The sequence below is a fragment of the Pelodiscus sinensis genome, chromosome 1 (genome assembly GCF_049634645.1).
Source record: "Pelodiscus sinensis isolate JC-2024 chromosome 1, ASM4963464v1, whole genome shotgun sequence".
Classification (NCBI taxonomy): domain Eukaryota; kingdom Metazoa; phylum Chordata; order Testudines; family Trionychidae; genus Pelodiscus; species Pelodiscus sinensis.
In genome coordinates, this window is record NC_134711.1 from 303,036,812 (window position 1) to 303,055,599 (window position 18,788).

At 40.1% G+C, this 18,788-nt stretch overlaps 1 protein-coding gene across 4 annotated transcripts in view; it reads right to left on the reverse strand.

The window, feature by feature from the left end:
* TNFRSF19 (TNF receptor superfamily member 19) overlaps positions 1 to 18,260 on the reverse strand; it is a 129,428-nt gene extending 111,168 nt beyond the window's left edge. Inside the window, exon 1 of one of the 4 annotated variants that reach the window (XM_075919268.1) lies at positions 17,835 to 18,260. The gene's annotated coding sequence lies outside the window, so the exon portion shown is untranslated. Of the gene's footprint in view, positions 1 to 10,465; positions 11,823 to 17,744 lie in introns of those variants that run through there. The other 3 variants (XM_075919267.1, XM_075919270.1, XM_075919269.1) reach the window with 3 other exon arrangements.
* Between the last annotated feature and the right edge of the window lie 528 nt (positions 18,261 to 18,788).

Here is an 18,788-nt window from a genome sequence, read left to right on the forward strand (position 1 = left end):
TTGTGCCAAAAGTAACTGTAGGCTTGATAGCCTGACGTCAATTCCAAACAAAATAATAGAAAAGCAGATACAGAAATCAATGTATAAAGAATTAAAGGAGAAAAATATAATTAATGCCAGTTAACTTGGTATCATGGAAACAAACAAATCTATTTAAATCTTTAATAAAATCAGAGGTATGGTTGATAAAGGTAACTGCATAGCAATATACTTAGACATTTAACTTTATAACAGATAACATTTTGATTAAAATACAGCAATTTTCAATAAGAATAGAGCAAAATAGATTTAAAAATCAATAATTAAAAAAGGTAAAAGCGTATTTTTATTTTGTTTTTTAAATTATATTTTTTAAACATAAACATACCTAAAATAAAATCTGAATTTCATCTATATGTATATTTTAGCTACCCCAGTAGAATGTTGTGACAAGGGGATAAACGTGATCCTTGGACGTATAATCAGAGAAGTAATAAGTAGGAATGAAGGAGGTAATGTTCCCTTTCTTTATGGTGCTGGTTATATTGATACTGGAATACTGCATACAGTTCGTGTCCACCTTTTTTAAAAACAATTGAAAAACTAGAATGAGTATAGAAAAGAATGACAAAATGTCTTATAGTGAAAGATTAGTGATAAATCTATTTAGCTCATAAAAAAAGATTGAGGTGACTTTGTTACACCATATAAATACTTTCACAGGGGGAAAGAACTCTTTAATTTAGAGGAGACATAAGAAGAATCAATGGCTAGCATGTAAAGTAAGAAAGTTTCATACTGAGACTGGATGCCTTTATAGAACTTACGCTTTAGCCAAATATGTTATTTGGCTCAATACAGGGTAAATAGGTGAAATTTAAGTGTTCTGTGAAACACTGGTCAGCCTAGATCAGGAGTAGACAACCTATGGCTCGTGAGCCAGGTATGGCTCTTCTGGAGCCCCAACTTAGCCCCACCAGTTGCCCCTGCAGCAGGGAGCCAGCAGTGGTGCTACAGCCTTATTCTTCCCCTTCCCCTCCCAGATTGGAATGTCTGCTGGGAGTGGTTAGGGAGAGAAAGCCCGGGGCCTCTCAGCTGGATCTGGCGTGAGGGGAACAAGTAGAGTGAAAGAAGACTCCATGTGCTGCCCTTTTTCTTCCCCCAGTATGAAGGGAAGAAGCAGAACTAAAAATGGCTCCATGCACGCTGCCATTTTCCTTTCCCCAGGACACACTTCCTTGAGGCTTCGTTACAATGTGCCTGTGACATGGCATGAAAACAAGTGTCCCCCCCCACCCCCTCATGCCGAGACCCTGCACCCCCATCCCCTCACTCACACATACCTCGGACAGATACCCGGCCCCCAGTTCACTCCTGCCCCCAGCCAGACACCCTGCTCCTAGCTCACTTTTGGCCTCTGCCCCCAGCCAGACATCATACCCTCAGCCCCTGCCCCAACAGCCTGCCCCCCAGACCATTCCTTCCCCCTGCCCGCTCCTGCCCCCTGGCCAGACACCTTGCCCCCAGCCTGCTCCTACCCCCTGCCGCCTGGCCAGACAGCCTGCTGCCAGCCCACTCCTACCCTCTTCCCTGTGGCCAGACAGCTTACCCCCAGCCCCTTCTGCCCCCTCTCTTGCTTCTGCCCCTTCCCTGCAGCCAGGCACCCTACTCCCAGCCTGCTCTTACACCCTACCTCCCACCCTCACCCCCTCTAACACCCCACCTCCAGCACAGATGCAGCACCCCCATTCCTATCCAAGTCACTGGCAGCGCTGTCCCGCACACTTAAATCCTCATTTTGGCCCCACCCCAGAGCCTGGGGGACCCACAAAATCCACTAACCCTGGAACCTCAGAAGAATAGGGTTGCTAGGTGTCCAGTTTTGAACCGGACAGTCCAGTATTGAGCTTTCTGTTCAGGAAACAAATTGAGAAAATTTAAATGAGAAAATATAAATGTCCGGTATTTTCTAAATAAGATGTAATGTAGATTGTGATGTAATGTCAAGTGTGTTCAGTATTTTTGTTGAAACCATCTGGCAACCCTACAGAAGAGTAAATCTGGCCTAAGGCCTTGAACCTCAGTCTCCCTGGCCCTCCCTCCACCATGGGTCTGGAGCACCGGAGGAACGAAGTGTTTCAGTTAGCGGCCACATCAGTGAGGGCTGGGTTTTTTTGGAAGGTTGTTTTTTGTGTTTTTGCTTCTCACTTGTGTGATCCCTGACTGATTTTTCTATGGGTCAGTGGTCCCCGGTCCAAAAAAGTTTCCCCACTCCTGTCATAAATAAAGGCAACCTTTTGTGTTAGACATAATATTTTACTTTATTTAAAAATGAAGCCTGGTCAACAAGTTCCCAATTGGGGCCCAGCCCCCATCTAGCTGCAGCGTCATAACACTCCTATACCCCCCACCCCCACAGCAACCCTGAGCCCATAATACTCCTGAACTCCCTTGCCCTGAGACCCTCATACCCCCACATCCCAAAGTCCTGCACTACCACATCCCCAGTCCTCTGTCATAAGACTGACAGAAGACAGCCTGAATGTGGGCAGAAAGCTGGATTTGACCAGTTATAATGAAAACTTCAAAAGAAATGTGTGAAAAAATGCAGCAGCAGAAGTCCCATTAAATAAAGTCTGTGAGTACAATGTTTCACTTATGCTATTATTAATCATTATGTCCAGGGCTCGACAATTAGTGTAATCTACTCGCCCGTGGTGAGTAGATTACAAACCGGCACAGCTGCACAACGTGGTAAGCGCATGCGCAGTGCGGTCTGAGCATGCGCAGCATGCCGAACCGCGCAGCTGGTGAGCAGGGCTCGCCGCCGCTTGGCAAGCCCTGATTATGTCAATTATCAATAATATTAAGTTGTATATTTTCAGTCATGCAAATGGGCATTCTTATATGGCTCTCTGTTGACCACTTGTTCTGAATTTTGATGTAGCTGGGCTCTTTGGTTTGAAAAGGTTGCTGACCCCTGACCTAGATTATCTGTTGGTCACTTCTAGCTTTCAACTTCATAAATCATAGAATCATAGAATACTAAGACTGGAAGGGACCTCGAGAGGTTATTGAGTCCAGTCCCCTGCCTTCATGGCAGGACCAAGTACTAATATGGATTTTTTTATTAGATAAGTACATTTTAAAAAGTTAAGGAAACAATAGCATGTGAACTTTAATATGGCCATTGGAGTCTTTGAAATAACATGGATGAGATTCTGGCCCCAGTGAGGAAAATGGCAAAATTCTCATTGTCTTCAATAGGGGAAGAATTTAATTCTACTCCATTTTCTAGTATTAAAAATGTATAATCTCATGGAAGAATATAAAATAAAATATAAATCTTCTTTAATGTTATAAAAACAGAAAAGCATTAAATCAGGCAATTAAGAATAATTTGAAGTAAACGTAAAACTGAAAATGGATAGCTTTTAAATGCTTTGATATGACTGTTCAATTATTATTTAATTAGTAAATTATGTGCATTTATACTATTTACTTTATTCAGTAATTCATTTTATTTGACATGATAAAGAAGACATAATATGAATATAATTAGGAATCTATAACACACTAAATACTGATCTCCATAATTACAACACTATGGAAGTTTAAAAATGGAATTTTTCATTTTTTTCTTTAAAATGTTAAAATCAGCAATTGTTTTAAGAAATATGTATTTTTGTCTTAATGCTGCTTCATTGTGAAAACACGTATGTAAAATGTCAAAACAGAAGTTTAAAAATGTAAAATTGTTGTTTTGACAACTATTTTCACACAAATATAAAATGAACTATATAAATGATCTTGCTGAAGCGTACTAAAGCTAATGACCCAAAATATGAAGCTGTGGCATAATCTAAACAGTCTGGATAGTTTTTCAGAGCAAGTCACTTAAATTCTTTATTTTTCTATAACGTAAGAACAGTTTGATTTATTAGCCACCAGATGTAGCACTTGCCATAGGTAACACTTTTAGTGCAATAAAACTATATTAACTTTGTGAAATGTAGCCCTATTCATACTATACATTTTTCCAATATGCAATAACCTTTAATAGTGTTAAAATCAGTTAGAAAACATGTAATTTATTAAAACTAGTGTTAAAATAAAGCCAGTGATATAAATACATTTTGACTATTTATAATGTTATTTTGTGATCACAAGTGGATTAAAAACAAATGTCAGTCCTTAAAATCAGATGGAAAAGACTGAATATCAGTACAGAAAATTCTATTGTAAAGGCTGACCATAACCTTTCATTTCTGGTATGTTCCTATATCTTAACTTTTGGAATCACTGTGTTCCTTGTTAAATTATTCTATTATAGCATATAGCTTGTAGATTTTTTGGAACCTAAGACGGCTATAGAAGTGCACATTAAATTAAAATGACACAGTTTTGTTGGCTTAAGCATATAAATGCTTTCTTATTTAAACTGTGAAATATTTTCTTTTGAAAAAACCTACCCGTTTATAATTCTGTTGCCAAACCCAACACCTTCAAACATCAGGAGTTCCAAAATATTACAACTCAACAAACCCAGTGTTTTAAAATTGTCCTCTAACTACCTGTATCAGACTTTTACAAGTAAGCTACATATTTTACTTTATCATAAGTGGACTGTTCCGTGGTTGCATCATTTACAAAATCTCTCAGTTTTTCTCAGCTTTAAAAATGATAAATCAAAAGGATATCGGAATTTAAGCTAAAAATAAATAACAGAATTTGCAAAGGAAACTTATTAACACCTGATTTTTAAACTTCAGGAACACACATTCAGGTACTGAAATCCTTTCAGTAGATACTTATGAATAAGATTTCATATTGTGCTAATATTAATTGTCTCAATTTCTCTAAAATAAAATTCCAAGATGTATATGTTACATGTAAGAAGCAGAATGATCAATGTACAGCACAAGACTTCTGTACAAGAACAGAGCGTAATAAAACTTCACTGCTCCTGCTGAAATGTAGATAAAAATAATCAAAGAGGTTGAGGTACATTAATAACGGACTCACCTGAAAGCAAATCTTGAAAGAGACATATTCTGCATGTTTCCTGTTTCTGTGTCAAATTTGAAAATGCTGCTTAAAAAATAGACTTTGCAGCGCTTAATAGTTTGCCATTGAGCAAATTTGTCCTCTCTTGTTATCAGCTTGGAGTTATGTTGATGTCAGCTAACACTGCTCAATTATTCTGTGTATTCAAAGTAACAACTAATGGACGCTTCTCTAAGTCTTGAGAGAGTGCCCTCAAAGATCAATTAAACAGATTTGGAGATTTTTCTTATTCCCTTTAGATACCACTACTATTTAAATAGAAACGTACCTCATTTTTTGGTTAATGAAAATAAGGACATTTGAAAATGATGGTGCATCTTACTGATGTCAAAAGGTAGTACCATGCACAGTGATATATTAACCCAAACTTATGATGAAATGTAAACAAAGATCATACAACACACTCAGTTTTGTAAAAGAACTCTCATAAGTGTAAATGAACAGAGATTTATGGCCTTAAATGGACCATTATATATGCATGTGCCTCTTCGTATGTGGAGAGTGTGAGATCATAAAGAACCATGCGATAAATTTATCGTGCACGTTAAACTGTCTCACCTGCTCTCTGTCCAAAAATCCCTGGTGTTTCAAAATTATTCTAACATTCAGCTCTTGACCTTTCACAGAAATATTTACTCCTTCTCCTAAATGTAAAATTTCACCAACTAAGATGCACCAGCCTGTGCCTCAGAACTGGCAAGATAAAGTTGACCCAGCAACAGGTTTTCCATTCATAAAAGTGTCATGACTTTTAGCTGCTATCTCGTGGCCTGGGATGCCTTACAAAGAGGACACTCATGCATGCAAGCTATTTCTCATGCACTACAATGGCCCAGAGTGAATGTTATGCATTCTGCAGGGCTCTGGGCAATGAGTTTAGGGTGAAGTTTATCCTGTCTGCAAACATAGACCACTATGAGATCTGTTCAGCATGCAGCTTCTCTGCCTCCACTTCTGATTGCTTTCTACTGTTTATGCCAGATCTCAGTCACAGAGCAGGAAGGCATTAGCAGAAACAGTGCTTTACAGGCAGGTCAGGGAAAGATGAGACCGAGGTAAGGGACCAGGAGCACAGGGCGAAGTGGACCTGCTGTAGGAACAACTGCTAATGGACAAAAGATAGGGACACAGACTAATAGGAAGGAGGAACTAACAAAGCTTGAACCACTGTATTGCCCCCATCCTGTGTTTCTTCCCACACAGCAACCTCCCTCCCCCAGATTCTCCTGGTTACCTCTAGCTCCCCACAAGCCTTCCCTCACGTCTTATATAGTGCTACTCCTGGGGGGAATTTTGCATACTGTGTGTGCACTCAGAATACATGTCCTCTGCAGATTTTGTTTCTTCCCCACAGAAAAATGACTTCAACAGCTGTCACATACCCCTCCCTGGCATTGCAGGCTGATCAGTGCAGGCTCCCAGATCAGCCAGCAGAAACATAAATTAGCACAGGGGGGAGGGGGAGGGACTGGGCAGTTGAGCATGAGAAGGAAAGAGACTGTCTCACTTACTACAGGCAGTCCCCGGGTTACGTACAAGATAGGGACTGTAGGTTTGTTCTTAAGTTGAATATGTATGTAAGTCGAAACTGGTACATATTGTAGGGGAAACTCTAGCCAAACATTTCTCCAGAGCTCAGTTTTATTCTCCCACACCTCACTTCCCTCAGTCCTTTATTCTCAAGTTGAGGTGTCTGCTGAGAAAAGCTGCTCCGCGTCTCCCTGGTCTGCTGGGGGGGAGGGGGCGCTAGCTTCGTGTCTCCCTGGTCTGCTCGGGGGACGCAGCTAGTGCGGGGTTGCCTCACCTCGTTTGTAAGTAGGGATCCGATGTAAGTCGGATCCATGTAACCCGGGGACTGCCTGTACTCTGGCTACTGGCACACTGGTCATGAAAAAGCAGGGCTTTAGGATATTTCTGAGGAGCTAGGCTCTCTCCCCTCAAACAGAGCAGAATGTTTACTCTTGGGGTAATTCTGCATACCCATGTGGTACAGAATTTTGCAGAAATTAACACGTGTGCAGAATTTCCTTTCACACATAAAAATGGGCAGCACTGCTGATAGCTGCAATGAAGGGCCCTGAAGAGACCAGCTTGAACTCCATGTAAGCTGGTTCCAAGCATCAGGCTACTTCCCCTCTGGATTGCTAGGTTCAAGGGGGGAGGTAACAGTGTTGGGCATCTGGGTTGGGGGGGCCATGGCTGAACTTGGGGGGGGGGAATATGGGCAAAGGGCCCTGCGGGGAAGGGTTGGCGATGTCTGACCCACTGGCTGGGCTCATGGGGTAGGAGGGAACAGAGAAACAGGAACTGAATTATCATAAGGGTTACTCCTGTCTACTCCTGTCAGAATTTTTGTGTCCGTTGGACAAACATCTCAGACACTTTGCCAAAGGATCAATGCCCACAAAACAGATATTAGACAGGATCACAGAGAAAAAACAGTTTCTTGCCATTTCAACCAGCAAGGACATTGTCTCAACGACTTGATTACCTGCATCCTGCTTCAAAGGCCTTTTAAGACCACACTTGACTGTCATTCATGCTTAAATTCGACACTTTATACTTAAGTTTCAAGACTCTAATTATCTTACCCATTACAAAGATAACTTCCCCAATTATCACCTCTAATATCATTAGCTCACAGACATTTACCTCCCCTCCCCATCCCCCTTCTGTTCTGAAATTTGATTTGTCCTTTTCATATGTGTTCATTTTTTTAATTGTATCCTTTGGTATATATGGTTATGACAATTTTCTTCCACTATTTGATCTGAGGAAGTGGGTCTGGCCCACGAAGCTCATCACCTAATAAACCATCTAGTTAGTCTTTAAAGTGCTACATAGTCCTGTTTTTTGTTTATACTTGCTGTAGGTATTTTTAAATAAATTAACAAAATAACACAAGTTTCAATTATTTTCGTAAATAAAATTTGCAGAATTTTAAAAATATTGTGTACAAAATTTATTTTTTGATACAGAATGCCCCCAGGAGAAAAGTGTACAAGGAATAAGGTCCAGCCTGGATGCATCTGGTCTCTTTACTCCAGACAAGCCTCTGTGAGAAATCTGGTGTCTTTCAGATATCGTTCACCACCACTAAATGAACACATTAGTTACATATTTTGCATAAAATGTCACACACGAAGCTACATAAGTCTTGGGAACCATGCATTCACTTCTGCCTCTGTAAAGCCTGGATATTGGACCTTGAAACTTGTGACATTATGACATCTACAAAAGCTAATTTTAGGCCATTTTTAAAGGTTTTCACATAGGCTGAGGCATTTTCTCCTATGCACTGTATGACTGTAACAGATTAAAAGTGCCATAATTTTTAAAACTTTCTAAAATGTTCCTAAAAAGGATTTATTTATCATGTCCATTTGCAGACTACATCCTACTTAGGTGTGACATAAAGGTTTTTTCAGCTTGAATTAGGGCAGAACTGTATCATTCATTCTTGGCTTTCCTACTTGTCGGTGATGTAACCAACCCAAATACATGCTGGTCAAAAGTCCTAAATCCATAGTGTCCAACACGCTAGCCACTAGCCAGATGTGGCTATTTGGCCCATTGAACGTGGCTAGTGTGCTGTAGTGGCTACTACTTCAGAACTCATTTGGACACTATGGTCCTAGATCATCATCATCCAGGACAAACACAAATTATTCTTTTAAGGAAATCCTTGAGGGAGAAAAGCACAAAATGGTTAAGTGTCATCTATAAATAATTCAAGAGAGAAATCTTACAGAGAATTCCACTGGAGTCTAGTGGACTACTTATGTGAGTAATTATTATTCACAGGTTTCAGGATCTGGCCTGTATTATACTTTCAATTTTTACAAAAAATAACTTTAGTGAGTAAAATCGTATATCAGACCTTCAAATGTGGGTACCTAAAAATGGAAATGTCTACAACATGCTCTTGTGTTCCATTTATATAACTAAACATTTTTTTCTGATTGCTTCAGAAGTGTTGTACTATGTAAATTTAAAACATACCACTTTATAATTATTCTACTATCTAAAAATTTACAAGAACTGCTTTTATGTATTACTGAACTTTCAGAAAGTCCTACTGTGTTACTTTTAACCAAGCCATTTTTGTGAGATGTGGGATAGGATGGAACATTTCAAATGGAACAGAACTAGGTTACTGTGCCTTCTACACTGGGACTGAAACTGGAAAATATAGACTATAAGGGAATCAGTTATACTTAAAAAGCTGATGTAAGGTAAGAAGTGTGTGCATGCGGGGGAGGACTCAGTAAAATTAAATAATTATCTCCTTGTCAACAATCCAAACAGCTAACATTTTTAAAGTAGTACAGTAAATCATTTATTAGAGTACAATTTTCTTAATAAAATGTGATAAATAATCCTATTAAAATAAATTTACTTCCACTTCTATAAACCTCGTTTATTCAATTAAAAGCTTCCTGTTTATACATATGAAGTTATCTTAACAGGTGATACAAGTGAAACTTTACTTGAGTAAGATTACCTAGTAATTACATGAATAAATTTGTTGCTTTGTTTATATATTTAATTCAACTGAACCCTTTTGTTAATAAAATAATTTATGTCAAAGATTTTCTGTACAGTAGAGATGTTAAATGAGTATCAACTGTCTAGCGTGTTCACTCACTTCGGCTGAGCTAAAACTTTATCTCCAAGGTCAGATTAGATACATTTTATGATGTCTGTCTCTTTAAATAACCAAAGAGTTTTCAAAAGAGCACAGCCTAGAGAGCCTTTGCCAGTTTTCTGTTAATATCCCTTGCCTCAAAATTATTTCAAATAAATATTAACGTATTAAACTTTTAAAATAAATTATCACCGTGAAAGTAAAACATGACTTCCCAAAACATTTTGCTTTCAGTACATCTCTCTCAAACTGGTCAAAACCCCTTTGTCTGCTTTGGAGAAGTAGCGCTTAGCTGCTGAGATTTGCAGGCTGAGCTCACAGGAGCTACCACACACATTATCTATCCGACGTCTGTTTTTTTTTTTTTTTTTTGCGGGGCATCTTTTTTTCACATGAATTGTGAAGCGCTTTTGGCTACGAGGCAGGCGGGGACAGAGCTGGATCCAGTGTTTCGTGCAGTCTGTCCCATACACAGAACGAGCATGTTTCACCAGGAAAGCTGTTTCCATCCCTTCCAGCGCTGCCGTCCCTCGAAATGCAAGTGCAAGAGCATGATGAGGGGAGCAGCGAGGGTGAAGGCAGCGCAGCACAAGAGGGGCTCTTGGGACCGCTCCTAGCAGCAACTGACCCTGGCCACAGCCACTCCCGGGGGAGCGGGGCAATCACTCAGCACTCTCCGCTCGCAGCCCCCCGCCCCGGCCTCAGGCCTCCTACCAGTCCCCATCACCCACCCACCCCCAACCGTTCTGCGCCGCGGCTGGGGGTGCCTACCGCTCGGGGCGCTCACACACACCTGCCGCCGCGATGGTCCCGCACGGAGCCAGCTCGCTCCCCTCCCTCGGCCAACGCTCTCTCCGCTCTCCCGTAGCCTAGGCAACAGCCCGCCGCTTTCCCTCCCAGCTCATTCGCTCAGGTGACCTCGGGCAGCCAATTGGGTTCCCGAGCGCCACGTGACGTCTCTGGAGCAGGCGCTCCGGAGCAAGTACCGGCGCTGCCGAGGTAGGCGGGAGAAGCTGCGAAGGCTAGGCCCGGGTAGCGGCTGTTGGGCGGGTTTCCCTTGGGTCCGCGTCGAAGTCGCGTGAGCCCCGGGTTCTTGGCGCGGCGCCTCGCTTTGGTCTGGAGGCGCGCCAGGGGGCGCTGCTTGGGGTCCCCTAGGAGCGTGGGGTGACGGGCTTGGGAGCCAGGCGGCCTTGGCCGTTCTCCGGCAAGTCTCCCGACGGGCTCCGGAGTCCCGGAAAGCCTGGGCTGCTGTGTAGCTGCAGGCGGACCCACGGCTGCTGGGTTGGAGGTCTGGCTGTGCAGACCCGTCGGCAGGGCCCAGGGCAGTGACTGGGCCAGGTGCAGCGGAGCAAGAACGTGTCTCCTAGCTCCAGGGCAGGCCTGGGACTCTCCGGCACGTTGAGCGAGGCGCGTCTAATCAAACCGCTGGGGAATCGGGTAGCAAAACGATCCGGGTTCCCTGCTCGTGAGCTTGACCAGTTTTCTTAGATTCCCAGCGGTGGAGCCCAGTCCTCCTGCCTTGCAATGAGGCTGGATGTTTTACTGGTGTATTTTTCACCGAGCTCTTCCAAATCAAGGTTCTTACGTGCTGCATCACATACTGGTATTAGCTGTTGATTTAGCATCCGTTGATTAGACTTTGGAGGTGCAGCTGCATTAATCTAACTTATGAATCTACCAGGCTGTCTGTCCCATTGCACTTAAAAATGCTTATTGCTTCAGGAGAGCAGTGGACTAGGGAAATATGTTTCCACTTCTTAATTCTTTCTCCACACTGTGTAATCTCCTTTCCTCCTTCCCATGTTTTAAATTTATTTTTATCTTTTCATTCTTTTCATTTTTCTGTATCCTGAAATAAGTTGAAATCCTCAGAATTTAATCAATCAGTTGTCACAGCAGTAGAAGAACATCAGAATACATTGCTAAATGGAATCCATCCAAGCCCTTGTGTATAATATTCCATTTATAGGTACACTGAAAGGACCTTATTCTCCTTCCACTTACTTTCCTGTAAATCCATAACTATTAAAGACAGTGGCATTTCATCTAAGGTGAAACAGCTTGAGATATAGTCTTTGGGCTGCACCTGTATCTGCCAATATGTGATTTTTAGATTCTTTGTTTCTAATGAACCAGATGATGAAATCACTGAAACTTTTCAGAAAGTGAATACAAATTAATTAGAAATGGACTTAGAAGTTATGAATCAACAAATTAAATGAGTAATAGGAATTTTAGATAGCTAGTTGCCATATTTCAGTAATTAGAATTTTTTCAAGTTCTCCAAAACATGGTGGTAATGCTTAGCTTTTACTTATGTACTAGCCAATTAGCCCATCATAAGATGGGATTTTCAGGTCTTTCCTCCACGTCGGTCTTCTCTCCTGAGCTTCCGGTCTCTTGATCCGTCTCTCTCTTTCCTCCTCCTACTGCCTCCCGTCCCCTCTCTCTCAGCTCTCCTCCGCCTTCTGCCTCTCTCTCTGTCTCTCTTTCTCTTCTCCTCCCCCTCCTGCCTCTCACTTGGGGGACCGCAGAGCCCAAACGGCTGTTTGGGCTCCGCACTCCTTGTGCTGCATGGGGAGCGCGGAGCCCAAATGGTCCCTTGTGCCACTTGCTCCAATGCGGCAGCCTGGCTGAACAGCGCAGAAGTCAGCTGAGTGCCACGGCGGGAGGCAACAGCGCCACCCAGAGCGAACAGCCAGCGTTACAGAGTCACAGACATTGGGCTACTATATATATGATGCAGTGTTGGTGTGGCCCTTTTGTCCCCAGAATATTAGAGACACATTGTGGATGAATTAGTATCTTTTATTGGACCAGTTTCTGTTGGTGAGAATTACAAGCTTATGAGTTCCATTTCCAAATCTGAAGAAGAGCTCTATGTGGATCAAAAGCTTGTCTTTCTTACCAACAGAAGCTGGTCCAATAAAAGATATTGCCTCACCCACCTTAGCTTTTATTTAGAAGTTTTCATTTATAGAAATCAAACTTTAGAGTTTATAATAGTGTAAAATAGATAGAGACCTGCGTGGATGCATCTGTATACTCAGAGATGAGCTGTGGATATCCATATTGACATCCACGGAGACAGATACCTGTGGATATCCTCAAATTGGCAGAACTGTAACTAGGGATGTGAAAGTGTAAATATGTACACCAGGATAGGGATGTGAATGACTAGTCTACTATCTGATAAGCAAATGCTTATAGGATAGTCAACATGCTAGTTGACTAGTTGCTTCCCCCACCCTTGCTGCCTTTATCAGAAAGAGGCAGCAAGGGGCAGGGGAGAGAAAGGGGCCACTTTGAAATGCCACGTGCAGTCTGGGGCTGTTATTTCAAAGTGGCAGCATGTCATGGAGTCCCCGGCTGACCCTGGGTTTCATGCTGCTTGACTCCCTCTCTGGCCCTGTGCTCCCGGCAGCACTTTTGCCTTTGAAGTGTATCAACAAACCTGGTGCTGTTGCTACACTTCATAGGCAGAAGCACCCTTATTGACTAATGGTATAGTCGATGCATCAACTATTTGATTAGCCAATTAATCGAAATTTTACATCCCTGGGCAGGGAACCTAAGGCCTGGGAGTCATATCCAGCCCCCAAAGCTCTGGGCTCCTCCCAGCAGTGCGGAGCTCATGCTAGTCCTCCTATGTGAGGCTGGATCACTCAAAATGTACTAGCCTGAGCCCTCCTAGGTCTGGTGTGTGAGTGGAATGCGGGGAGTGTCTTTCTCCTTCTAAGGCAGGGGCCATGTCAATTGTGTGTGAACCCCAACTGATTTTTCTGTAGGTTGTTGGCCCCGTCCCCAAAAAAGTTCCCCATCCCTGGTATACACAGTTACATGCAGCACCCCTCCCCCATGCTGCTGCTGTTCCCATGTGCATACTGACTCCCAGTTACCCCATCTTTACCACACTGCTCCCTCTCAGGCAGCAGAGTGGGGGGCAGGCAGGAGCCGGTACACATGGAGAGCCGGCTTTTAAGCCGGCTATCCACATGGACTGGCTCCCACAGAGCCATTCCACATCCCTCCCCCCATCCATGCTGCTTTATTGAGGCAGCAGTGCAGAGAGGACAGAAGCCGGCTCCCTGCGCATGCCGGCTCCTGGAGCCACTTTCCCCTGTGTGTAAACTTGAAATTTTCAGCAGTTACATGTTTACCTATCTAAACACTTTATCATCCCTGGTTCTAGCTACAAAATTTGTATCTGCATCTGCAAAAATGAGCTGCGGATATCTACATCCACGTCTGTGAATATAAAGCGGATATCTGTGCATTTGCAGGGTTCTAATAATAGAGTTCTCTTTCACTAATGCAGCTGATTATGTTACACTGTTTTTAATCACATTTAGTTGGGCCATATGAGGCTAATGGTTCTAACAAGAATAAGTAGTTTGTACGTTTTTAAAATGTACTTGAACAATTTTATTAATGGGGAAAAGTGCTTAATGAGGAATACTTTGTTTTAGTACCCTTGACAAAGGGAACACTGTAAGACACTGGAATTTATAAAGAGTGACATGATACTACCATGGTACATCTGGTGTGAATGACAGCTGTTGTGGAGTACTGAGAAATCTATATCCTTCTGTTATTTACAGGCAGCTGTTAAAAGTATGTTATCTATTTTGTGTTGACACCTATAAATCCAGTAAATATTTGTTTCTCAATGTGGAGTTACTGATAATTACACCTAAGTAATATAATTAGAAGAAATATGCTAAAAGACATGCCAGAGATCTTAAAAGGTTGATAAAGTCTGAGAATTACCATATAAAGAAGCATATTAAGTTTCTGTCCTCATACCAAGCTCCTATTGAGAAAGTTACTACATGTGTATGGATTGTGGACAATACTCAAGATCATAATGCTGAAAATCTGATCCCATCATCCATCTTTAAGATATTGGTTTTTCCTATGATCACAAAACGGATCAGTCAGTTGCATATCATGAATTTTGAAAAATGGAAATATTTTAAATGCAATGATCTTTTAGCTATATTTTTTAAAATACTAGTTCCGTTTTAGGAGCATGAAAGGTAATAAACAATGCACAGTAGCTAATGCTGTGACAAAAATTGTAAAAGCAGATTTGTGGTGGTGTTTTAGGGAAGGCACAAGAGACAGTTGGGAAGTAAATTTGGTGGGGCAAAGTTGCATAACATATCTGTTGTGGAAGCAGGAATCCTGCAGTAATAGGAAATTGTTATCTGTATATCTCAAAGATTAAGACAGTTTGCTACTCAGCTACCAGATAGATCTGCACTTGTTATGACAGCTGTTGGAAACTGATGTCAGCATAGCATTTCAGTGTCTCTTGATATTTTTAGCTATTACAAAACTCAAAATGTTAATGATACCTAAAATGATCTATGGAAATGGATCAGTTATGTTAATCAAGAACTGCTCAAAATTGCTTAATAAGTGGTATTTACATGAGTCCTCCTCTAGCCAGATTTGCTTGAAAAAAAGCAATGTGAACTCTTTGCAAAGATGAAATCTGAGGATTAATCCAGATTTATACAGTGCTTTGTAAATTTAACCCCCTAAAAATGCCCATTATTATTTAAATCTTTAAAAGCCATATCCCTGAAAAACTAAACTATTATAGCATTGCTTTTTAAAGTAACAAATTGTTTTAGTTTTTTTTCTTCTACTTTGTCTCCCACTGCATTCTTACTGTTTAGTGCTCATTTTGCTGCATGCATGCATTCCTTTTCCAGCTTAAATGGTTTGAAATGTATCTGTGTTTAACAGTTGGGCTAAATTATGTAAAAATCCTGCCATCTCCTGGCATAAGTGAAAAATCTGATGTCTTAAGTGCAAATTTAGGGTCTGAATACTGCAAAGATTTCTAATGTGGAGTTAAGTTTTAGTCACATTAGCAGTCCTGTTGACTTCAGTGGTGACTACTCATGAGAAAAATTAGTTATGAAAAAAGTCTCAGAGGGCTAGTTGTGTTAGTCTGTAACTTTAAAAATAGTGAATAGTCCTGTGCTACTTTAGAAACTAAAAAATATATAGGATCATGAGCTTTTGAGCCTATATATTTTTGTTAGTCTCTAAGGTACTACAGCACTACTTGTCACTTATGAAAGTACTAAATAACTATTTCTGATGTGAATGAAAACTAGTGAAATACAGAAGTTTTTGGTACATTTTTCTTACTACTTGACAGCAGATAGCATATTTAGAAACAGCTTCTTTCAAAAGTAATAGATAGTTCAGGTCAATAACATAACTAAGATGATCAATAAAAGTTGTCTGTTCAGCAGAATATACAAGGAACACATCTTTAAGCACACCAAAAATGATCTGTATTTATAATATTTTTTTCTAAACACTGCATTTTTACCGTAGGTGTGTCTTTTAATAATACTTTTTATTGACAATATAGTATTCATACAGTGCTAATTGCCTTCCTTATAATATAGTGGTTTCTCTAAAAATAAATGTGAATTTAATTGGTTGTGGGGGAAGTTAATTATGGTTGAAATCAGGGCTGGTTGATCCATGATTTATTTACTAGAATCTCTGGTTATTAGAAAAAGTAAAATGTGCTTTATTTACATAGTCTAGAATGGCTGTTTTTTTGTTTTTTGTTTTTAAATTGGAATGAAATGAAATTGAAGGCTAGTACAGATTAATGAAACTTGATGGCACATTTTAAAAATATACATAAGATTTTTTTCTTGCCTAAATTTATCCAGGTTGGGGAAAATATTTTTACATGTTATTGTAGCTGCATATAAATTTCTAGTAAAGTATAATGCATTGAGTTGATGCTTAATAGAATGATAAATTGTAAAAGTCCTTTTTAGCACCTTTTAGAAAATATTCACTATATCACGATTTGTATTGGCTGCTGATCATCTATGGTTTTGTAGTAAAAATGCTGTACTCACAAGGTGGATAATTTAAAGTGTAAGGTATTTCAATAGACATTTAGGGCCAGAATTTCAAAAATGCTTAGCACTGGGATGCTGAACTCCTTTGGAAATCTGGTCCTTCACTAGCTTCATAAATGAGAGCTCAGCTTCTATTTTAAAATCTGGTTCCAGCTGTGGGTGGTGAGCATTTGAAAACCTGACCTGACCTCATCAAAACTGTATCCCTTAAATATGCTAGTGCACATTATATAATTCTTAAAACAAGAGTGGGTATTTTCTAAATGTGTTTTAGGATTTGATGGGTTTAAAAAAACACACAAAGTAACTGGGTAAATTTAAACATGAATTTTGAGACCTGAATATAAAACATTAGGGATGAAATCCTGACTTCATTGAGTTCAGTGGCAAAGCTCCATTGATTTCATCAAGGCCGGGATATCACTCTAGATATGTTTAAGGTTTTTAAAATATGTTATTAAAAAATGCCTTAAAGGAAGCTAATAGCAGACTGAGATGTTATTTTTATCAAGAAGTATGTGAGGTAATCTATATAGGTTTATTAGTTTCAAATGTTAAAATGAACAACCTTGCACATAAATATCATTACATTTACTTTTACAGATTAATATTATTTATAGTTGAAACATATCTGGGGTTGCAAACCATATCTGCAGTTATTACAACTAAAAGTATTGCTTGGAGAATGCATAATACACTGACCTAACAAATGGCCTGGGAGGAGTGGGGAGAATAAAGTATATATGATATGCAGAAGACATAATTGATCTGTTTCAATAACAAAATCTGTAATGCACTTCTTAATCTTACAACCTTTATATTTAAATAAATATAAATTTACAAAGCAAAAGACAAGAGACTATAAACCCTCCAGTATAAAATAATATACACCAAGATTAGTTGAAATTAATTTAATCTTGTTTAAATCTAATTTTATCTGTTGTCTTCAATAAAACATAGCATAATAGATTTTGCAAATAAAAATGCTGCATAAACTACTTACTGCGTTCCTGCATAAGCCTGTATCTTTTAAAATGTGTAGATTTTAATAAAGATATGTAATTTTTCATTCTAATATAAACTAGAATCAATTCTGAAAACTCCTGCAATAAAAAATGGCAAAGAAATACTAAATGCAGTACCTGCTATATGCTGAAGTTTTTCCAATAGTCAGCCTTTCTGCAACTTAATCCACACTGCCAGAGCTTCTGTATTAACTGCTTTTAACTTACCTCCTTTTAAAAAAAAAGTATGTCAGCACAAGCCCAGACGAAACTCCAAATCCAGGAAAATAAAATTAACCATGCAGATCAAAGGCAGAGGAGCACTGAGACCAAATGCCTGTAATCTGATCAGTGATCAGTTGCCATACATCAAAGGCAGTGCTTTGAAGAGGAAAAGAGCTCTCTTTTCAGCAGGTAGTTGTCCTCTTAAATTCTGATTCCAGTCCTCAAATTCTTTTGCTTAAAAATGGATCACATTAGTTCTTCCCTGCCCTCCCTCTTTTTTGTGATAGCATGTAAGAATGATGTGCATTCTGCTTGGAGCTGAGTGGCTGGATCTGTAGCTTTTTCAGTTCCCAAGCTATGCTGTGAATTGTGTGTTGGAAGCTTTCCCCAGTGCCAGCGGGTTCCGCTTTATCCCTTTCATCTCACTGAGCTGCAGATCCCATGACATCATTCAATGCTGTGGGACTGGTTAGAGAGCTATAATACAGCCTGTGGGGGAATACTGCTAAAGAGTAACACAAGTTTGCATGATTTGTAACCTGGTTGGCCCATTGTGAGAAGCACAAGGTTCATTTCAAAGTTTATCTGTAAGAAGAGAGACGGAATGTGAGAAGCTTTTTGTTTGAGAAGGTTCCTGATAATTTTCAAATGAGGGTATTTAATAGCATTGCCCCTAAAAAACAAACAAAAACCCCCCACAAAATTTCCAAAAGTCTGGTTATCAAACATACAACAATTTATTAAACTGCCAAGCAACTAAAAAAAAAAACCCAAACCAAAAAACCATGCATTATGTGTGTCAGAAAAGCTTCATGGAAAAGATGTCTTTAAAATTTTCTAACAACTTGCTTCATTTCTGAAACTCCCAGTTGAGAAGAACTTTCATCCTATTGTGAATTACCCATTAACTTTTTTTTATTGGTAGCAATTAGGGATGTAAAAGGTTAACCGATTACC